This window comes from Nyctereutes procyonoides, unplaced genomic scaffold (assembly GCF_905146905.1).
Source record: "Nyctereutes procyonoides isolate TBG_1078 unplaced genomic scaffold, NYPRO_anot_genome, whole genome shotgun sequence".
Taxonomy (NCBI): domain Eukaryota; kingdom Metazoa; phylum Chordata; class Mammalia; order Carnivora; family Canidae; genus Nyctereutes; species Nyctereutes procyonoides.
In genome coordinates, this window is record NW_026575043.1 from 1,293,793 (window position 1) to 1,316,983 (window position 23,191).

At 43.1% G+C, this 23,191-nt stretch overlaps 4 non-coding genes across 4 annotated transcripts; 2 read left to right on the plus strand and 2 right to left on the minus strand.

Moving 5' to 3' along the window:
• Nucleotides 1–5,896: 5,896 nt before the first annotated feature.
• Nucleotides 5,897–5,978, minus strand: TRNAS-CGA (transfer RNA serine (anticodon CGA)). Its single transcript has one exon. It is a non-coding gene; the product is annotated as a tRNA-Ser (tRNA).
• Nucleotides 5,979–8,788: 2,810 nt separating this feature from the next.
• On the plus strand, nt 8,789–8,870 carry TRNAS-AGA (transfer RNA serine (anticodon AGA)). Its single transcript has one exon. It is a non-coding gene; the product is annotated as a tRNA-Ser (tRNA).
• A 10,339-nt stretch (nt 8,871–19,209) lies between these two features.
• Nucleotides 19,210–19,281, plus strand: TRNAM-CAU (transfer RNA methionine (anticodon CAU)). The gene has a single exon. It is a non-coding gene; the product is annotated as a tRNA-Met (tRNA).
• Nucleotides 19,282–20,878: 1,597 nt separating this feature from the next.
• TRNAS-AGA (transfer RNA serine (anticodon AGA)) lies at nt 20,879–20,960 on the minus strand. The gene has a single exon. It is a non-coding gene; the product is annotated as a tRNA-Ser (tRNA).
• Nucleotides 20,961–23,191: the final 2,231 nt, after the last annotated feature.

The following is a 23,191-nucleotide window of genomic DNA, read 5'->3' on the forward strand; positions in this document are numbered from 1 at the left end:
ATAGCAGCATTATTCACAATAGCCAAAAGGTAGAAACAACTCAAGTGTCCATCAGTGGATGGATGGTTAAACAAAATGTGGTTAATTCCTAATTTCATGTAATGAATGCTTAGATCATTATTCTTAGGCATTTATTTTGTGTATGTGTATGTAAGACTATCCCTCTAAGTACACTTCTAGCTGCACAGTACATGTGTAGTAGTGATATGTATTATTTTTATTATTTATTTCAAAATAATTCTTAATTTAAATTGTGACCTATCCTTTGAACCATAAATTACTTAGAAGCATATTTATTATTTTGTAAACAAAGATAATTTTTCATTTTCATGTTTCGACTTCTGGCATAATTGTGTTGCTATGAAATAATTGCATGTATCCAGCCCTGTTGTTTTCAGAGCCTTGCTTTGTGGCCTGGTAAAATATCAAATTTGAGATAATTTCATCTGTGTTTAGAAAAGGTTTGAATCCTGAAGTCGATACATGCACTGTTCTCTCTATATGTATATGGATTGCATTATTTTGTTTTATGGTTATCTTTCCATTTATGTTTTCTTTTTCTTTTTTTAAAATATTTTATTTGTTTACTCATGAGAGACACAGAGAGAGAGGCAGAGACATAGGCAGAGGGAGAAACAGGCTTGCTGCAGGGAGCCCAATGTGGGGCTTGATCCCAGAACTCCGGGATCACACTCTGAGCCGGAGGCAGACACTCAACTGCTGAGCCACCCAGGTGTCCCTCCATTTATGTTTTCTATTAGGTTTTTAGAGAGGTATATTGTGTAAAATGATCCCTCTATGATTGTGGTTATATCTGTGTCTCTTTTCACTTCCATCACTGCCTGGAATTTTTTCTCCATTTCTTAATCTTTCAGAAGCAAGACATTCTGGATAAAGTATGGTTTATGTAAGAACTATGATTTGGAGCTACAGGGTGTTACCTCCAACTGAACAACTACAACAAGAAAAGCCTAGAAAAAATGTTTAATTTATAGAAGCTTTAGCATTATCTATTGAGACCTAAGAGAAGTATTGTTACTTAGAAATACTTCTACATGTTTCCTCCCTCAAAAGAACCAAGGAAACTGTAATTCGAATATAATTGTTCTCATGGGAAACTCAAGATAAAGGCTGAAGAAAAGTTGCAGTAGAGATTCAGATCTTCCTCTGTTTAAAAAATGAGCCTGGTTCTACCCCCAGGGCCTGACCCATATTTGTCTAACTCTAGTAAGAAACAGACAACCAGAACTGGTTTGATCAGAATCTCAGCTTTAGGCATTGGTTCCCTTTTGCCTCTTAATGTACATGTAGAGATTAGTAAGTCATGCAGCCTGAACCTTAAGGAGGATGTTTCGGTGGCAGCTTTATCTGATCTTACTTGAATAATTTCATTTAATGGTTACAATTAGGCTACATGATATGAAGGAAAAACCTAAATGCAGGGAATTCTTAGCCTGGGGCAGAGTCTTTAATAATTTTGTGAATTCCCTGGAGTGGTTTGTGCAGGTGATGTGTTTGTGTCTAGGTTCATCTTTGTGTGAGAGGGTGTGTATGCTTCCATTCCTTATGCCATGGGGTGCTACACCAATAAAGGTTTTAGAAGTATTTCCCAATAACTTCAGAAGCCATTAAAAAGAGACAGAAGAAATTGTCTTTATTTTCTTGCTTTGAGAAATGCATAATATGCCTCTTGATGGCCATGAGGTCCAACAAATTCTTTTTTTTTAAAAAAGACTTTACTTATTCATGACAGACACACAGAGAGGAAGAAGCAGGCTCCTTGTGGGGAGCCCAGTGTGGGATGTGGACCCCAGGACCCAGGGACCAAGCCAGAGCCAAAGGCAGACGCTCAACCACTGAACCACCAAGACACCCCCGACAAATTCTTTTTTGACTATTACGAGAGCTTCTCTAGATGGACTCCACATCTCTTTCCCCCATGACAACAGTGCTCACCAATATGTTAAAGGCAGAAGCCCATTTGGAAGCTCTGGTGCTGACTGGCTGGGAGCCCTAGTTGATCTGTCCTGTTCACAGCCCAGGAGCTTTGTTTTATGCTGGTGTTTATGTAGCTTCTTCCTTCCTGGTTGATCTAGATGTTGATCTAGAGGACAGGGATTGTGCCTCTGTCTTGTTTACCTTAACCTCTCTAGCATCTTGCACAGCACCTGACCTTCCCCAGGAATTCAATGAAACTACTTAAATGATTTTGAAGAAGGTGCTAATCTAATGACTTTTTTTCTACAATAAGAACTTTAAAAAAATATATTTCTGTTTAAATCCTTTGATTTGTTTTGGTTCTAATTTCTTCTTTTCCTAATTCCTTATTTGTACTTTTCAGATGTAGATAGATAGATTGATAGATACATCTCTAGATGGAGAAGTGATTCTCCAGGGGACATCGGCTATCCCCAAGCCTGAAATAGCTTATTCACTAAAGGAGGAGAGTCTTCAGCTTAGTATTTTGCAAGCTCTAGTTCTACATTCCCTTTAAAACTATTTTCTGTGGCAGTGTTTTTTGCACTTGCTCTTGAGAGTTACAGGGTAACACCTTCTTCCCGCGCAGGAGCTGACACACAGTTGTGTGGGTGAGCAGAATCGAGGTTCTGGTACAAGGTCCTGACCCTATAAAGGTTTTGCATGGGATTGGTGTTTTGCATGGAGTTGATGTTTTGCAACGTCCTTGTGTTGTTTGGTTAATCAAACCAAACTTCTTCCCGTGGATAAGAAGCCGTTCTGCGGTCCGGGGGACGCGCTGGGAAAGCAGCCTGCACCCCGGAATCCCACCAACACAGATTACGCGCCCAGAAACCTGGACCGTAACCATGGCGCAGGATGGAAGAAAGTCTCTACGGAGCAGCTGTAAAGAACGTCTCGGGTATGGTTCTGCAGCCCTCCCTGGGCATCTGCCTCAAGAGCAAGGCGGCTCGCACCGCGGGTCTAGAAGGTGAAATGCTGCGTCTCCCCCCCGCCCCCCCGCCCCGCTCCTCGCCCACCCCGGCGTGTGGGTGTGTTCCGCCTTTCCCTTCAAGCGCACCTGCTCGGTTTACTCGAAAACCAGCTCCTCTTGAAAGTTTCCTTCCAGGAATGTGTCAGAAATGGACACATTCAAGTTTGTTTGCCTCGAAGCAATAATTAATACCTGATAATTAAATAGAGTAGGTGGAGAAAAATACCAGATGGCTAAAATTGAGCAGAATTGCAGATCAAAGATAGGACATTCCCAAGCCTGCCCCCCACCCCCGTTATTATAGGAACTAACCGTATCTTCACCCAGGTTTTGAACATTAAATCATACAATGAATATAAGACGTTCAGTCCAGGACCGCTATGTATAACAAGTGCTGTCTTTTTCTTTCTTTCTTTCCTTTTTAAAAGATTATTTATTTATTTATTTATTTATTTATTTATTTATTTATCTGATAGAGAGCACAGGCAGGGCAGAGGGAGAAGCGGATTCCCCACTGAGCAGGGAGCCTGATCTCAGGACCCTGGGATCTAAGAAAACAAAGATTAGGACCACTAAGTTGCGGGTGGGGAACTTTATGGAGTCATAAGTGACAAAATATAAGAATAATCTTTATTGCACACATTCTGTCATTCTAACTTTTATCCTTTTAAAAGAGGTCAAATGATACAGATTGTTTAATTATGTCTCAAAGATTACAGTGATTTTAAACACTGCCAGATTTTTAGACAATCGCAGATGTAAATCAGTATCTATAAAGACCATATCTTAGTTGATTGATTTTTCTTAACCTCAATAATCATCTCCCTCTAATCTCTCCCATAAAATTACCTTTAAAAGTACCTAACATAGGGTGCCTGGGTGGCTCAGTTGGGGTTGGTTAAGCATTTGTCTTTTGCTTGGGTCATGATCTCAGGCTCCTGGAATCCAGGCCCCTTGCTTGGTTCCCTGATTAGCAAGGAGTCTGCTTCTCCCTCTGCTCCCCCTGCTCCTCCCCACTGCTCATTCTCTCTCTCTCAAATAAGTAAGATCTTTTTTTTTTAAGCATCTAACATAAAAAATTACCTAATGTTTACATTTTTACTAGAGTTTGTTTCTGCAAAGCAAATGTCAGTATTTTTAGTGTATTTAATTTTCCATATGATATTTTGCTATGTATTTCATTCTGCTCCTGAATTTTTCACTATTTTTTAGATGCATCTATATAGTTATGTGTGGATATACTCCTTTTAAGTGAGCCTAATACTTTCTGTGTAAATACACCTTCTTATACAAAATATGTTTTAGCTAAATGTAAAATCTTTAACTTACATTTCCCAAAGTATCTTTTAGGTGTTCATTTTACTTCTTCATACCATTGAATATTTTTCTAGAGAATGCTGTTTCCAGTATGATTCTTCCCTGTGGTAACAAGGTGATTTTTTTTAGTGGCTCCCTAAATAATTATTTCTTTATCTTCAAAGTCACATAATTTTACAAGGAAATTCATGTGTTTTTTCCCCCCTCTGTTTGTAATCACCTTTTTTCCCACTGGCCCCTCCTTGCCATCTCTTCTCCCTCACCCATAAGTTTGCTCCACCTTTTGTTCTTCTAAACAAGACCTCACCTATTAATTTGTTTCTTCCAATCACTTGTGAAGCCTACGGAAATACTTTTATCCCCTGAAAGTGCTATAGGAGGTAGGGAGTGGGGACAAAAGAATCTGTTCTGGGGTCTCTATGCAGCATAATTGAAACATTAGTTCTTTCTAAGAAATATGTGGTTTGATGCTTTGTAGAGTTTTCAAAATCTCACTCCCTTCCAGCAGATGTGCTTAATCCCAATGTCTCCCCATTTCTGGGGCTGAAATAGCTCTTACCTTCCTCTCAAATCAGCCTTAGACTCTACATCCAAATCTTGTCAGCTGAAAAAGTCTTTTCTAGTGTCAAGCTCTGGTGTTCTGGGGCTGCAAAGGTCTACTATGTAGGAAACTATAAACTGTTAAGAAACACTGCCCCCCCCCATACCCGCGCAAAAATAGGCAAACCCCCATGTAGGGATGAGTGATACTCCCTGCATGAAAGATAACACAAGCACTAAACACTCAATGGGCAGCAATATTCTATGTCAGGCTAAATCTAGAATCTTACTTCGTACCACTTTTGTGGCCTTATCACCGGAGGATGAATCCAGAATAGTGAGCCCACTTAGTGATGGAAGTGGGAGATGGCAGGAATGCCCAGCAAAGGCAGAAGCAGGACGGCCATGGGCCAATGGGGAAGGTGTGGAGCCAAAACCAATCAACCTTTAAGCTCATTCCTCATGCTTCCTGGTTCTTAAACTCAATCATGTATGGTTGGATCTCTGTGGACCTGGTGGTCTGAAAAATAAATATGTTGTAAAGATCTACAAATAATAAGACCTGTCAAGTCTTTGAGATGGTGGTATATAGTAAGGGCTTGAAAAATAGGACTTGCTATCTATTATTTTGGGGTATTAACAGATCTAACCCTGAATCTGCTAACAACTTGACAATTTCAGGAGTGTCTCCTAAGGAACTTGTGAAAACCTTGGTTAATAAACCTCTCTGGAAGCCCTCGGTTACCGTGACATTGCACAGCATTGAGGTGTTTCCTCATCTGTTAAATGGAAATAAATTATGGGATTCCTGCTTAACTCATATGGTCTTGGCACAATGTGTTCAATAAAACTGTTAATCCTAACATCCCTGGACTAGAGAGTGGTCAAGGAGAGTACCAGCCCAGCGTGTTCCTAGAGTCTGCGATCTGAGGCATCCATCTAATAAGGTCAGATGCACTGCCCTGCCCTGCATAGCTTGCGCCAGTTTTGAGCACAGGGAAAGGCTTCGCCTCTCCGGATCTGCAGGTGGAGAATTCACGTTGGGGAACAATCTGGACTGTGGGAACTTGGGTTGGTTCCTGGTAAAACTGTAGCCAGCAGGATTCGAACCTGCGTGAGGAAACTCCAATGGATTTCGAGTCCATCGCCTTAACCACTTGGCCACGAGTGCCCGCTCGCTGCTCCCCCAAAGAACTGGGAAGAAACCCTGATGGATGCATGGAGTGTCGAGAGTGGTAGGTCCGGCAGCAGTTGCTTAAATCAGGCCTCTCCGTGGAGAATGAGGAGCGCGTCCGGAGCGAAGCGAGAAGCAGCCGGCGATGCTGCGGTGCCATTCAAGGCTCCTGGACCGAAGGCTCGACTGTCAGCCACCCTGGGCGCCGGCAGTCCGCCGACACCATGGTCACGTAGAAGGGGAACCGCGCTGGAAATTAGCGCTGAACCGCTCCCAGAGCGCAGACGCCCGCAGGACTAGGAACGGAAAGGAGGGGACGCGAGGTGGGGGTCGTCGAGTTGACCTACCGAGCTAGAGTTTCGATCAGTACTTCTTCAGTGGCATCAACTTACCGGTCCTTGCAAAAGAATAAAGCCACACTGGGGTGGAGAGGGAAGCGGGGACCGGTCCAGAGTGGACGGACCGAAGCTGGCGAGGAGGTCTGCGGGCCTCTGGAAGAGGTAGCTCGGCGCGTCCCTGCGGGGATGCGGGGTGGACCCCAGGAGTCCCGGGAAAAGGATGCCCAGATTCCGCGCGCTCCCATCCCAGGCCCGGCGCTCCGCCTCGCCCAGCACAGAGCAGCGCAGACAGGCAAGCAAAACACGCAAATGCTTGATGAGATGAGCACTGGGTGTTATACTATATGCGGTCAAATTGAATTTAAATTTAAAAAGTAAAAACACACACACACACGCAAATGTTGGAATCAATCTAGCCAAATTAATAGGGTCGATTCTTGGGTCAGAGACCCAAGGTTTACCGGAGTTGGAGAATGAGGGGGATGCTCGAACCAGAACCCGAGTTGTGGAAATATCGGAACCTCTAAAACCGCGGACTCCTCTCTGAATTCTAGCAATGGAAGGGCATTGCCAGGGCATAAACAAGTAGATCTAGACAGAATCTCAGATACAAAAGGAATGTAACCTCCATGATCCTGGCTGAATATGCTCCTCTGAGAGTTAAAGCTCGCTCACATCTGTTTCCTTTTAGGAAGAAGAATAATGTTCCCCTCTCCGTGTTCTAGTCCGTTTTATTTGGTCTTACTACCATGGCACTTACTGTATACCTCCATTTAGGCTCACAAAGGGTTTATAATATTTAACACGGTACATTTATTTTGAACTGTATTGTCCCTGAGAAGTGTTATCAAAGTATCGTCCCGGATCAGCAGCGTGTGCACCACCTGGGGTCTCTTGAGAAGTGCATATTCTCAGGTCCAGTTCAGACCTACAGAATCAGAACCGGGAGAGTGGGGGCAGGGCGGTCCAGCAATTTGTTTTAACAGGAAGTCCTCCAGGAGGTTCTGATGCCCAGTGACTTTTGAGAAGCACTCTCCCAGGGAAATATTTTTAACAAAGAAAACCATGTACCACACAAAAATCTTTCCATTTCCTATTGTGGTAGTTTAAATAATACAATCAAAATTCTGAATGTTTCAGTATTTTTGCTACGTCTGTGTAATAGATCATTAAAAAGCCACTAAAATGAGATTTGGGAAGATTCTGTAATTGTTCTAGGAAGATGTTTATGATACAATATTCACTGACAAAATATTATGCATGAAACATGACTTCCACTAGGCACACTTTTTGCCTGTGGAATACTGAGAGGAAGGGAGGAATACTTCAAAATGTTTCTAGTGCTGGTTCTGGGTTGTGGGGTTTAACGGCTTAATTCAATCATCAAATTTAATGACTCAAATTTGTTTGCTTACTACAGTGTGAAGTAATCAAGTCTTATAAGTGAATAGCAGAACAGTACATTTTATTATTTGTTGATATTATTTTTTGATCTTACCCAAGACTTGACATTTGCTTCAAATGGTTCTTAGGTTAATGTCTGTCTTATTCAGTGCACGCCACAGTGAAAGCATTTACTTTGAACTTGTTTCTCAAATAATCAATGTCAGTTAGCAAATTGGCAACATTAGTGAGGACTTTTACACTCCTTCTGGCTTTCTGATATTTAACTGGATTTTCAAAAATTAATTTGGAAAAAACACTAAGAGCACAGTTTTATAAGTTTTTTACATTTGTAATATAAATTTTCATATTTTTGGTGTGGGGAACTGTTTTACTTGAGGTTTGTTCCATAGTTATGGATGCAGAAAAAGGGAGTTTTGAAATATGTGGGACAATCTTTTAAATTAAATGGTCGCGAGTTTTCTAAAAGACAAGATCTTCCACTACGTGGAGAACTCAAAACTTTTTTCTTTTTTTAATGTAAAGCTTTTATTTAAATTCAACGTAGTTAACATATAGTGTCTTACTAGTTTCAGAGGTAGAGTTCAGTGATTCATCTGTTGCATATCACACCCAGTGCTCATCACATCAGGTGCCCTCCTCAATGCCCATCACCCCATTACCCCACCCAGCCCCATCCAACCCAAAACTTATTTTAAAAATCGATGGTCATTTCGAGGTTTTCAAATCATCACTAGCCTCTGGATTCTGCAGCGAATGCTCGAGCGTGGGCCCGAGTGTCGGGTGTCACACGGGTCCCCAGCAGAAGCTGCCCCAGCAGGAAGCTGGGCTCCCCCAGGTCTGCTCCGTCTTCCTCTATCAGGCCCTCGGAGTAAGGGGTCCTTCACAGGCCACGGAGGAAGTGTGACTTTGCCAACTCGCCATCACAGCTGCTCTCGGTCTGAACGATGTCAAACAGTAAGAAACATGAAGGGCAAGTACACTTACTTGGTGGTGGGGAATGTGGCCCTTGAGGAGACCGGCAGCGCGGTGGCTATTTATGCTAATGAGGCCCCGGGCTCCCACGTAGTCGTGGCCGAGTGGTTAAGGCGATGGACTAGAAATCCATTGGGGTCTCCCCGCGCAGGTTCGAATCCTGCCGACTACGGCTCTCCCCGCTTCGGGGGGACAGCCTCTTGTCTCACCGCCAGTGCCAGGCGCGGCTCTGGCCTCTCAGGAAGGACCCTGGCCCTTTCTTTATAGGGACAATGAAAGACTCGGCGTGCTTCCCCCAGACAGCCAGACACCAACCTTGTTTCTCTACTAATTTTTTTCACGAGTAACTCGACCGCACTCCTCCAAGTGTTTTCTTTTCCGCGAAGAAGAGCCCAGGCTTTGTGATGCTTTCGTGTTTGCTGCAACCAGAGCACCCTTTCCCGAAGGAAATGTTGGCAGCAGTGTTTGCCTCTCCAAGGAATTCCACCTTTACCTGGGCTCTTCTCCAGCTCTGCACGTCCTTGCCACACAGAAAAGGAAATTCCAGGACCTTTTGGATCAAATGCAGGTGAAAGCCCTGACTCAGAGCGATGGTCGCCAAACCCAAATCCGCATGTGTATTAATAGGAAACCACTACACAGCTAAAGAAATTAGATAAAGCCAATTTTGTCGTGGAACAGGATGGACGACGTATCTCTGGGCTGGTTTGTCCCACGGTCCAGGACAGAAGTGATAAATGGAGGCTTTGACTCCATCAAGGCGCAAGCCAGGCCCCGTTCAGGTGCAGAATTGCACTGTATGCATAACAAGCAGGCGTTGGTGTCTTAAATCAATGCCTGAAAGGGACGCTAAGGCTGACTACCTCCCTAGACATTCTTCGAAAAATACAGCCCATCACTGCCCTGGCAGCTTAGTGGGGCAGCAGAGATCTGGGCATGGTTGTCAGACCTGTGTGCACCTCTTCCAAGAATGTCTCTAATAATTTTTCGTTAACATGGTGCTCACTGTATTGGTGAAATATCAGATCCCTTCCTCTTTCATGTGGGCCTTTGAGGCAGGAAGTATAATTAAAAGCTTTGAGTTTCAAAGTCAAGTGGGGCATTGATACTAAGCTGTAACAAGCCCTCTTTGGTGAGCAGTGCTAGCAAAATGAACGTGACTTGGCTTTGTCTACAAAGGCAGGTTTCTGGAGGATGAATTTGATCCTTTTCCACAAAAACTCTTCATCTTTCTCCTTTCCTGCTCTCATTTCCAGCATACTGGTTGCTGAGACTCAGAAATTAACAGAATTCTAGAATGTCAAAGCTAATGGAAGGTTAAGGTCCTCCTGTGCAAATAATTCTTAATTCTAGCATCAAGGGAATAGAGGGAAGAGAACCACATGAACTGTTTACAGAATTTTAAAATAAAAATGTGCTAAAAAAGGATTGCCTTTGTTTCATCTGTGGGACAGTTTCTGATTGGCTGAGTAGCTGCCTTAGAGCCAAGGTAGGGCTCCTCTGCTCTCAAGGTTGATAATTAGCTTCCTCCTGTGGGCACCTCTCACCCCCAGCTTTTTCACTTCTTAAATCCTGACCCATCTCCTACTTGAAGAAGCGTTCAAGTTCACCCCTCGTTCACCTGCTTCTATGCCTCTTATGGTGTCTTTGCCAAAATATCCTGTAAGAAAACACAATACTATTAGTGCCCCCATATTTCTTTATACCTATATCTCATATCAAACTGGTTTTATATTTGTCATTTGTGATGCCTGCAGAATGTGTGTATGTGAGTGAGAGTGTGTTTGAGGAAATGGATGATCATATTTTAATCCTCAAAGCCCAGGTGATTAATTATTCAATCACCTCAAATGATTTAGACTAATGGGGTAGAAACTAACCCCATCTATGAATCTAACTGGTGCTGTGTCCTTTCTAAGTGAGTTCATTTAGAGTGTTCTTTCATCTCTTTTGTTTATCTGGCACCATCTAAAAGTCTGCATGAAGTAGATCAATTAACCCATCCTTTCTCCTTATATACTTTAGGAAATGTTTATGTTTCCTTGGCTACATTATCTGGTAGTCCTTTGGAAGCAACAGAGCATCCTAAATAAAATGCTGTTTATGAGGTTTCTAAGACTCCCAAGTGGAAAGTGCCACTTCTGAGTGGCAATTGCAATAAACACTCTGAAAACACAGAATTCAGAAAATTCATTAAGTTTTAAGATAATTAATGTTGCCTAGCATCTATTTCCCTTTCTGTGCTTCCTTCTCCAATAAGAAATGGAGAATATTACAAATTTTTTAAAAAGATTTTATTTATTTACTCATGAGAGACATAGAGAGAGAGAGGCAGAGACATAGGCAGAGGGAGAAGCAGGCTCGCTCCCTGTGGGGAGCCCAATGTGGAACTTGATTCCAGGACCCCAGGATCACGACCTGAGCCAAAGGCAGATGTTCAACCACTGAGCCACCCAGACATCCCAGAATATTACAAATTAAGGGCTTCTTCTCAGTGGAGACTTAGGGTTGTGAAGGAGATGAAATAGAGGTTCCAATAATCTCTGGTTAAAAGAGGACAGGTTCCATTTCACTCTGCTGTACCTACCTGCCTTATTTTAGTGTCCCAGGAGTGTGCGCTGAGGAACCCACACCCATGAGCCCTCTGAAAAAGATGAGAGAATTCCAAGAACTGGTTTGACTAGAATCTTAGCTTCAGGCATGGGTGCACTTTGGCCTCCTTAATAAAATTGATGTAATGACTCACATAGACATATTTGAAAGATGATATTTCTTTAGCAACTTTGTATCTAATTCCAGTTTAGTAGGGTGAAGCCCATTCATTACAATGAGGTTATGTGACATACAAGAGTTTCTAAAGTGCAGACAGTTGTCAGCCTTCCATCTATGTCTCCAACAGTGTGTGTGAATTCCCTGACAGGGTTTCTAGTCTTTGGTTTTGTCAGGGGCACCTCTTTGTGAGAGGATGAGTGTTATTTTACACACCATGAGATTTTGAACCAAAAATTAGTTAATAATGTCTTTCTTAATAACTTCACGACCACTAAATGAGAAGAAGAGTTTGTTCACCCTAGTTTGTTGTTTTGGAAAATACATAAAATGACTATGAAGAGATATGTGGGCTCCAAACAAATTCTAACTTATAATAGGTATGTCTGACCTGAGTCCAACATCTGTCCTCCCAATGCTCCCAATGACAAACTCACACTTGCCCCCACACCAAGGAAGAAAGCTTTACTGGAATTTAAGACACCCACTGCTATGCCCATGTATATTTATGATGCTTACAGACCAAAACAGGCACCTGTTTGCCTAAGGCAAATGACTTTTGAGAACTTGCCTGATCTATGTTGCTAGGGGCATTGACAAATTGATTCTCTTTTTTTTCCCTCTTATATTACGTTATCACGTTGAGGACAAACAGGCTATACTTTGAGGATCTAGTTCCACAAGCTGTCTCTTGTATATATGTATATAAAACCATGGACCAGCAATTTCTTCCAACCAGCATCTTCAAGTCCCATTCATTTAAAAATGACAGGTTTACATTTTTATTTATGCCTCCCAATTCATCTCTGCCAATATACTTTCAGTTTAAAATTTTTTTTTCTAGTTTTTATTTTTAAGTAATCTCTACAAACAATGTGGGACTCAAATTCACAACCCTAAGGTAAAGATTCACCTGTTCTACTGGCTGAGCCAGCCAGGAGGCACCCCTGTACTTTCAATCTTAAGCAGTTTATTCATGATCTTCCTATGTGGGGTATACTAATTGTATGTGTATAGAGTATCCCTCCTAGTGGACTCAACTCGCAAGAGCAGGGGCATGTTCTTTGTCTTAACTGTGTTGCTGTACCCCAGTCAATAAGATTAAATTCATTCGGAAATGGAATTTTATGACAGCATGAATCATATAAAAGGGACATTTTAACCAAAATTGTTCTATGGTATTATGGTTAGCACTCTGGCCTCTGAAGCCAGCCTTTTGAATTCAAAGGCAATTTATTTCAGTTTGTTTTTCTGTTGTTTTTGTCTACATAAGCTATACTACGCAATTTTATCCCTGACACCTCCCAGCACTTAATATATATATCTGAGAGGCTTCAGACAACTCATCATGTTTCATAGGAGTGGAAAAAAGGGCCAAAAGTAAATTTTTCCATTTAAAACATCATCAAAAAGAACAAAATACTTGGGAATAAATTTAATAAAAGATGTGCAAAACTTATACTCCGAAAACTACAAAAGACTGTTGAAATAAACAAAAATAGATAAAGAAATCTCATGTTTATGCATTGCATCGTAACATTGTTATGATGGCAATTCTCACTCAAATTGATCTTCCCTTTCATGATGCTAGCTGATTCCTTTGTAGAAACTGATGAGTTGATTCAGATTCACATGGAATTTCAAGAATTCCTAGAATATCCAGAACAATCTTGAAAAAGAAGAAAAAGTAGGAGGCCTCACTTGTCAAGTTTTAAAAGTAACTACAAGGCAATGATAATCAAGCCAGTGAGATCAATGGATAGAATTGAGAGTCCAGAAATAAAGCCATATGTCTATGGTCAGCTGGTTTTTTATTAGAAGTGCCAAGACTATTCAGTGGGGGAAAGAATCGTCTTTTCAACAAATGGTGGCAGGAAAACGAGATAACCACCTACAAAAGAATTGAAATTGGACCCTTACCTCACACAATTTACACAAATTAACTCAAAGTGAGTCAAACACATAATATAAGGTCTAATATTATAAAAATTTAGAAGGAAATACTGGGGAAATCATGACCTCAGATTTGACAGTGGATATGACAAAATAGGCACAAGCAACAAAAAAGAGTAGATAAATTACACTTCATCAAAATCCTCTTTTTTTTTGAGCTTTTGTGCCTCAAAAGACACTATCAAGAAAATAAAAAATGACCAAAAGAATAGGAGAAAATATTTTCAAATCACATATCTGATAAAGGGCTTGCATCTAGAGTTTATAAAGAACTTTTACGACTCAAGGGAGAGACGACCCATTGGAAATGAGCAAAGGACACAAATAGACTGTTCTCTAAGAAAGATATACAAATTGCCAGTAAGCACAGGAGAAAATGCTTGCTATCCTCGGTCATTTGGGAAATGCAAATCAAAACCTCAATAAGATACCACTTCACGCCCATTAGGATAGCTTTAATGACAACGCCATACAATGACAAGTGTTGGGGAGGATAGGAGTAATCAAAACCAGCACCTACTGCAGGTGGGAATGAAAATGGTGCATTCATGTTTTGAACTGTGGCAGTTCAAAAAAGAAAAAAAAAACTCAGGTTATTTTGAAGTATATATGGTGAAAACTAAGACCTCTCTGCAATCCATAAGCTCAGCTATTCAATTTCTACCCACACCAGCAACCTGAAGACAGGTCTGGTAGAACCTTCCAGAGTTAAAATATATGCCTGTACATAACCTTTTCACTCTCGTTTTTAAAAATTGTACCTATTACATATAATTCTGGAGTGAATGTAAAGCTTGTTCCAGTTGTGGGATGTATCTCAGGAGTCTTCGTGAGAGGCTGCCAGAGCAGGAAGCTGATCTCATTCCAGCAACCCACCAGAATACAAGTGCTTGCAGGTCTGAGGATAAAATGTTACTTGCCAATACAGTGCAACAATAGGATAATCATCCAAATGATGTTAAAGAATCGGAGAGACTGACTACAAATATATTTTCTGGTATGCAATTTGATCCTATAGAGAGCTGAAATTCAGAATGGCTATTAACTTTAACAACAGGAGACTTTGTTGTATAGTTGTGGCTGAGTGGTTAAGGTGATGGACTAGAAATCCATTAAGGTCTCCCCATGCAGGTTCAAATCCTGCCATGAACATCCCTGTTTTGGTCTTGGGATCAATTGGCCACTCATGGAGTCTCTCAATCGGGCCAGAAAAAAAAAAAAAATTACTGTAATACCTAGGAGGTTTGAGTGGAGTTCTGATGTTTTATTTTCTCCCAAGAAGAGTCCAAATTTCAGAGATATCTGGGTGTTTCCTGCAATCAAAATCCTGCTTGAAGGCAATTCTTTCAAAAAGAATAAAAGTTAGTGGGAGTGCTTGCTTCTCCACCAGATTGTTAGTTTTTTAGCAATTTCCTTTCTGGAATACCAACTGTATCCTCAATGTCTCCCAACAGACTCATATTTTCATCTATCTGTGTGAAGCCGATCTGGAATTCCGTGCTTGCCTAGCACAACTCCAGCCTTTTTATGAGGTAAGTAAAGAAATGTCAGAAATAAATGCTATCTTAACACAGCAAAATCATTTGTTTCCATGTAACTGGAAAACAAAGTCTAAAAGAAAGTTGTAATCAACTGACATAAAGTGTATTTTCATTGCCTATTAAGAATTTTAATATTTAAATTATTTTAAAAATAATAATCATGATATGAAGCTCAAATGATATTGGGATACATGCAGTGAAAAAATGTCTTTTTCTATCTATATGCTCTAACTTCAGTTTCCCTCCATAGTGGAAGAGTTTTTGTATAGCTTTCCAGAGTTATATGTATATATAATATTCAGGCCACTCTGTATTTTTAAATATTTAATTTATTTATTTGAAAGAGAGAGACAGAGTATGACTGGGGGAAGGAGCAGAGGGAGAGAGAGAAGAGACTCTCTGCTGAGCAGGGAGCCAGAGGTTTGACTCCCCTCCATCTGAGGACCCTGGGATAGGACCTGAACAGATACTTAAGGCAGACACTTAACCACTGAACCACCCTTTTACATGAATGGTACACACTCATAAACAGTATTCATCTTGGTTATTTCTTTCCCTTAAAAATATAAACTGACCCACAGAAATAAGCCCAACTGATTTTTGACAATAGTGCAGAAAAAAAATTCAATGGAGGAAGAATTGTCTTTTCAACAAACGGTTGGACATCCATAGGCAAAAAATGAAACAAAACAAAAAACCAAAAACAAAGCCCAACAAAACAAAAATAAAAACAAAAACCCACATTGACCTAAACCTCATTCTGTATACACAAACTAAAATGAATCACAGACTGAAATGTAAAATTATAAAACTTTCAGAAAATAACAGTTGATCTTCAGTATCTAGGGTCAGGCAGATTCCTTTGACTTGATACCAAAAGCTCAATCCTTAAAAGGAAAAGAGATAAATTGGATCCCTTCAAAATTAAGAACTTTTACTCTGCAAAAGACACCATGAAGCAGTTGGAAAAAAAACAAGCTACAAATTGGCGGCGGGGCGGGGGGGGGGGATTTGTAAACCACGTATGTGACAAAAGTTAGTATCTAGAACATGTACACAGAATTCTCAAAACTGAACAGATTAAAAAAGAAAGCTAACACTTCAGTTAGAAAATGGAGAAAAGACATGAAGAGACACTTTGACATTTCACCCATGATGATACACAGATGGCAAATAAACATGTGAGAAAATGTTCAACAACATTAGCCATTAGGGGAATAGAAATTAAAATCACAACAAAATATCACCCTTCACCTATCAGAATGGCTAAAACAAAAGTAATGACAACATCCAGTTCTGGTGAGGATGTGAGGAAACTCAACTGCTGCTGGGGGGAAAGTAAAATGGTACAGTGAGTTAGGAAGATGGTTTAGCAGTTATTTACAAAACTGAACAGGAAATTATCAGGTAATCCAATAATAAACAGAAACTCATGTCCCCACAAAAATCTATATGTAATTTTTCCTAGCATCTTTACCCCCCCAAACAGCCCAAACTGGAAACAATCTCTATCACCAGGTGAATGACTAAGCAACCTATGATATATCTATACTGTGGAACACAACTCAGCAATACAAAGGAATGGACTATAGGTACATGTGGCAACTTGGATGACTTTCTGGAGGAATTACATGGAAAAGAAGTCAGTCTCCAAATGTTATATTTTGTGTGATTCCACTTCTACAACATTCTGAAAATGACTAAATTAGACAAATGAAGAATCAGTTTCTGATGTCCTGGTGTTAAGGAGGGAGTGCTAGGAGATGGTGGGTATGGTTATTAAAAGGCAACAGGAGGGATGCTTGCTGTGAGAGGTGGACACATGAATCTGCACATGGAATAAAACCACACAGAACTAAATGCCCACCACCACACTCAAAAATGAGTGCAGAGGCAGAAATCAGAGTAAGACTGGAGGACTGTATCAATGTCAATATCCTGCTTGTGATATTCTAACATGCAGAGATGTTACCATTGGGGGAAACTAGGGTCAAGTGTTCTCTATCATTTCTTACAACTACATGTGAGTCTGCAGTTCATTCAAGTGTACATATATTTACATATATATGTAATTCACATCAGTACATAGTAACATGCCTCATTCATATTATCAGCTGCAGCATATTCCATTATGTTCCACTGTTTATTTTAAAAATCGAGAACTATTGGTCATTTCGAGTCTTGAAATCTTTTTATTACATATAATCTCACGGCAAATGTCTGTTTCTGCCATCATTTCTCACTTGCGGAGTATTTATTTTTTTATTCAATCTGTCTCCCCACTTCCATCAGAGTTTGTACTAGTCTGGAGTGTATAGCTCACTGATGGCCATCAGAGGCTGACAAAGTAGGAAGCTGGAAATGAAATCAAATTAAGGAGTCTTGCCAATTCTAGGACACAGTACAATATGCTAATTTTTCATAACACCATGATGGTCATCAATTATGTCAAAGAGTAAGAAATTTTGGCTTCAAATATACATTTTAATGTGTTATTTTACCTCATTGGGAGAGAGACAAAGTTCAAGGCAAATGCTTCATTCCAATAACTTATCTTGCTGGATCTAAGTCTACTGTTTTTTCTTTTTTAAATCTAACTCTACTTCTTATTTAATTACAGGAATTTCCATCTCCTGTGTTATATATAAAATAAGCCTATATAAGATATGGGCTTCCCCTAAAGCCTGATTTTCCCTGGATCGAGTTATGACTCCAAGTTTTTGTACCTGAAAAGATGAAGACCAAGACAGGAGATCATTGAGTAGAAGATGCACTCACCTCATTGCCAAAAGTGATAGCAGGATAGGGGGACAAATATAAAGATGAAGAACGCTGCAGGAAGCAGAGAGCAAAGTTCAGAGAGCTCAAGATCAGGGAGAATTGGAGGACTTTAACTCATATTGCCAGTCCTGAGGGAGAAAGGGTGGACTTTTGAGATATAAATGTGTAGGTTGCAGCTCTTCCATTTTGTTCCAGCTATAGAATCACAGGCAGGAGAAAAGCACACTCCTAAATTAGAACTCTCAACAGAAAGCACCCCCGCCCCCCCAAACTGGGCTGTCAATGAAGCTAAGAACCCATGCAGGAGTTTGACTGAGCTGTATAGCATTGACTGGCAATGGCAAAGTCCCTGGTTGAATTCCCACAAAGCCGTTTTGAAGGTCTTGGCTTGAAACTTGCTGTTTCCTAGGGCAGCATGGAGAGTCAAAGTGACAGATGCAGAGGCCACAGGTCCTCTCCTGGACGGAGGCCACCTGCCTGCAGGAGAACGTGGAAGCGCTCCCACCCCTCACTCCCCTGCAGCATTCGGCAGCTTCTGTGGCAGGCAGCAGGGAGGAGGATAGAAACACGAGAATCCACCGGGGAAGGTGAGTGTCCTGCGGAATTCAGAGGGGAATCGAATAGGGAGGAAGGAAGAAGCCAGTCAGCACCCCCAGAAGTTTGAAGGTGCAATAAGCGGCGCCTGTGTCAGGGGAAACGTGCCCCAAGTTTGGGTAAAATGACCTCGGAGAAGAGCCTGTCTCTGCTCCGGGAACTTCATTTCCAGTTTCTGCAAGCGCCTGGAGCCTTGGCAACCTGCTGAGTGGCGAGGGCCTCCTACCTCAGTTCCTAAGTGTCTCGGGGTCCTAGGGATAGGACGAGGTAGGAAATCACGAACCCGCCAGACAAGCAGAGCTCTGGAAGCGGGGAGCGGGAGTGAGCGCCTCCAGGCCTGGTGCAGGGAAACGGCGGTGACTCTGCAGCCTGCAGAGGGGACGTGGAAATAGGGGGTTCATTTTGGCATCGCGAACAATCCAGAGCCTCAAAGCGTCTGAAGCCTCGCGGACAGTCCGGGAGGGGTCACTGAATGTAAAACGGAGTCGCCCACGGATAAATGGGGGTGCGTGTTTAAGCAGGAAACGGGGATTGGCTGGAGGACCAAGAAGGAATCGCAAGGGAAGGGCTTTGGTTGAGAAAGAAGGCGACTCGTGAGTGGGTTCAAAAGGCTTTGCCCGACCCTTAGTCTGGAGAGTTGACATCCCAGCCATAGCCGTCCCTAACCCAAAGGGGATGCTTAGCAACCTCGTAGGGAAAGGATCGGAGATCTGTGAAGATTGCGAGCTGGAGGCACTGTGACCAAAGCTGGAGGTGGGTGAAAGGAAGGAAGAATAGAGAGAGGACGGGGAAACAGCCTCAGGAAGCAAGGTGAAAGGTGAGGGAAGAAGCTGAGAACCAAACCTTAAAAGTAGAGCCTCTTCCTTGTGTGGAAGCAGAGTGGCGCAGCGGGAGCGTGCTGGGCCCATAACCCAGAGGTCGATGGATCGAAACCATCCTCTGCTAGGGCTTCATTATTGGTGCCCGTGGTCTCGGACCTTAGAGCCATTCAAGGCTTCTCATCCACTTGCGGCACGATTGCCTCGGTCAACCTCGCTGCTCCCTGTTCAAAGCGCACAGATTAATGGAAAACGCTCCCGCTCATTATTTATCTTGCATCTCCGCTGCCAGCTCTCTGGCTGCCGGGTGACTTGGGCTCCAGCGTAAGGATGAATCCGAGAAACCTTCCGTGACCCGGCGACGCGCTGCACCTGCTCCCCGGCCAAGTGCTTCCAGTCCTCGGACAGTATGAGGGCACGACCTCCTGCGCAAAGGAAGCACCGGGGACCCAGCTGGAGAAACGCGAAGGGAATCGGAGGCGCAGGTGTCGGTGCGGCGAGGCCAGAGGAGCGCTGCGGGGGGTGGGGGGGGGGTAGGAGGGTGGGAGGGGGAGACGGCGACTAACAGGCGACAGGACCGGACCCGCGGAGCGGGCGGACGGAGGAGAGGCAGGACGCAGTGCGGATTCACGGAGGTGAGCCTCGCCCCCTGGGACCTCCTACAGAAGGAGCTTCCATCTGTTTCTCTGCTTTCGGATAAGGGGCCAAAAGGGAACTGGTGGCTGGGGCCAGGACTACCCGACCTGCAACCATAGGCCCAAAAGGCATCGAGCGGACTCCTGATCCTTATGTCCCCCATGCGGGGCAACTCTCGGTCCTCACAGGACAACCTGTTCCCTCCGCAGACGTCTGCCCCCTTTCGGCCGGTGCTTCTCTCCCGGCTCCGCTGCTGAACCAACCAACCCCCTTCCTGAGATCGCTCATTCCAGGAACAACGCCCCCGAATCAGACCCGCCCTACTTAACCCAGCCCGATTTGCGTCTCCTCTGTCCCCGCATTTGGCTTATCTGTCGTCCATGATGCTGAGACAAACGATCTGTTCAGCAAGGAAGGCTCTGCTCCCCAAGACCTGGGATGGGATTAGGAATTACTAAGACTCGGGGAAGAGCCATGTATTTTTGTACATCCTGGACCACTCTGTCCACAGAGGGGCAGACGCTCAATCTGAAGGTCTAGGGTACAAATGCCTGTTTTCTCCTTTTAGTTTCTGACTCACCAGAGAGTGTCTATCCCCTAGAGGATGGCTGCCCATTGGACAATTTCTGGGGACCCAGTAAAAAAACGAGTAAGAAAGAGTACAACTTAGATATTCATCTATGGTTTTACATCCTTTACTGCTTTGGGGCTTAAGTGATTTTCATTCCATACTCCCTGAAGGGAATGTCAATAAATTAACCCATCTTCCATTGCTTGGGAAGAGCAACAAGGCAAACACTGCTGCCAACATTTCCTTCGGGAAAGGGTGCTCTGGTTGCAGCAAACACGAAAGCATCACAAAGCCTGGGCTCTTCTTCGCGGAAAAGAAAACACTTGGAGGAGTGCGGTCGAGTTACTCGTGAAAAAAATTAGTAGAGAAACAAGGTTGGTGTCTGGCTGTCTGGGGGAAGCACGCCGAGTCTTTCATTGTCCCTATAAAGAAAGGGCCAGGGTCCTTCCTGAGAGGCCAGAGCCGCGCCTGGCACTGGCGGTGAGACAAGAGGCTGTCCCCCCGAAGCGGGGAGAGCCGTAGTCGGCAGGATTCGAACCTGCGCGGGGAGACCCCAATGGATTTCTAGTCCATCGCCTTAACCACTCGGCCACGACTACGTGGGAGCCCGGGGCCTCATTAGCATAAATAGCCGCCGCGCTGCCGGTCTCCTCAAGGGCCACATTCCCCACCACCAAGTAAGTGTACTTGCCCTTCATGTTTCTTACTGTTTGACATCGTTCAGACCGAGAGCAGCTGTGATGGCGAGTTGGCAAAGTCACACTTCCTCCGTGGCCTGTGAAGGACCCCTTACTCCGAGGGCCTGATAGAGGAAGACGGAGCAGACCTGGGGGAGCCCAGCTTCCTGCTGGGGCAGCTTCTGCTGGGGACCCGTGTGACACCCGACACTCGGGCCCACGCTCGAGCATTCGCTGCAGAATCCAGAGGCTAGTGATGATTTGAAAACCTCGAAATGACCATCGATTTTCAAAGTAACTTTTGGAACATCCACATAGTGGAAGATCCTGTAGCTGATAAAAGGAAGAAGGCACACTTCTAGTTATCAACAAGTCATTCGCTGGTGTGTCTGTTGTGGCCTAGTCTTGAGAGACAAAGAATCCATTCATAAGCATCATTAGTACAGAGTCAAACTTACTTTAAAACCGAACAAACAAATAAAAAAAAAAACCCTCACCTTTTGGAATTTTGACTTGAAGGAAAATAAGTCAGCTACAGCAGCCTCTTCCAGAGACAGGCAGGACTTCTTTCCCAAGTTCTTTATCTTCAGCCTTGGATTTATTTTATGAAAGAATCCTATCCAAAGCTCCTGTTTTCTTTTGTAGAGATCGAAATCTTTAAACCCAGACTCTGCTGCCCGACCCTGGCAGGCTCAGACATCAATTCTGTCACTTACTACCTGTGTCATTTTGAGTGATCTTAAGACCTTTATATCAGTTTCTCATGATTTGAAGTGAGGATGTCATAGTTTAATATGCTGCAATGTGCTTAGAAAAATCCATAGAAAAAAAAAAAGAAAAATCCATAGAACAACCTCTGTTGCCAAATTAGGCTTTTATTTCTTTTGCTAAACAAATATCTCAAAGGAAGCTGATTTTTTTTGTTTTCACTGAAGTCAAATGGACACAGAAATAATGTACAACTCTTAAACATCAGGATTTATGATTTTCACAATCCACATACCCGTGTGATCCAGATGGAAGTAGGTCTCAGCCAACAGCCCAGAAGTTCCCACCCAACCCCAGGCATTTCTCACTATGACCAAGGCCATCAAAGTGTGCTGGTGAGAAGGTCACTAGGATTACTGAGAAGTTCACAGGTTGCTCTATGTGTAAGCTGGGGCTCACTGAAGGGGACGTGGTCACAGAGTTTGGCTTGTTAATGACAGTGGGAAAGAGAGGATGCCAAAGCACTACACCGCTGGTGGACGTAGTGAAGGTCAAGAAGCCAGAGGTTTGCAATTATCACAATGACCAACTGGGTCGGAGGTTCAGTTGAGGAGGCTTCACACCCAGAGCTGTGAACAGAGTGTCCCTAAGGATCAAATAGATGGTTGGTACATGTGCTCCATAATTTAAATAACCAAAATAAGCAAGAATGAATGGGAGACAGAGAGCACTTCCCCTGCAGGAAATCATGATAATCTGACAAGTTCCTGGACCTAAGCTTGCCTCTTTTTCTAAAAGCTGTATATTTTAGGGGCACCTGGGTGGCTCAGTCATTAAAGTGTCTGCCTTCAGCTCAGGTCATGATTCCAGGGTCCGGGAATGGAGCCCCACCTTGGATCGAGCCCCACATGGGGCTCCCTACTCAGCAGGGAGTCTGCTTCTCCCTCTGCCTCTGCTGTTCCCCTCACTTGTGTTCTCTGATTCTTTCTCTGTGTCAAATAAAATCTTTTTAAAAATAAACAAAAGCTGTATATTCTAAAAATCATATGGTTAGCCTAATCATATGTCATGCCATGATTTTTTAGTCAACTTTGTGTATTCAGTGAAGCTAAACATTCTATTTTAGAGATTGTTCACTTGCAGGAAGATGGGCATAAACACCAACTGTAGTCCCACCCCCACCCACAAGCTGCCAAGTCCGAGTGGGGAGCCCAGAGCCCCATCCTCACCAAGCTGTAGCAAGGTGCTCCCTCCACCCCTGTTCACTGCCCCCCAACACAAGGTATCTCTGAGAAGGCAGAACAAGAGGCTGAGACTTTCATTGCTCAGACTTTAAAGAGGCTTTTCCCATACCCTATTGGCAGAGACCCTGTAGGGGATCTTGTATAACCACCCCCTACTTGGCAGGAATGGAGGGTCTGTTACCTCCCCACCAGGGTGGCATC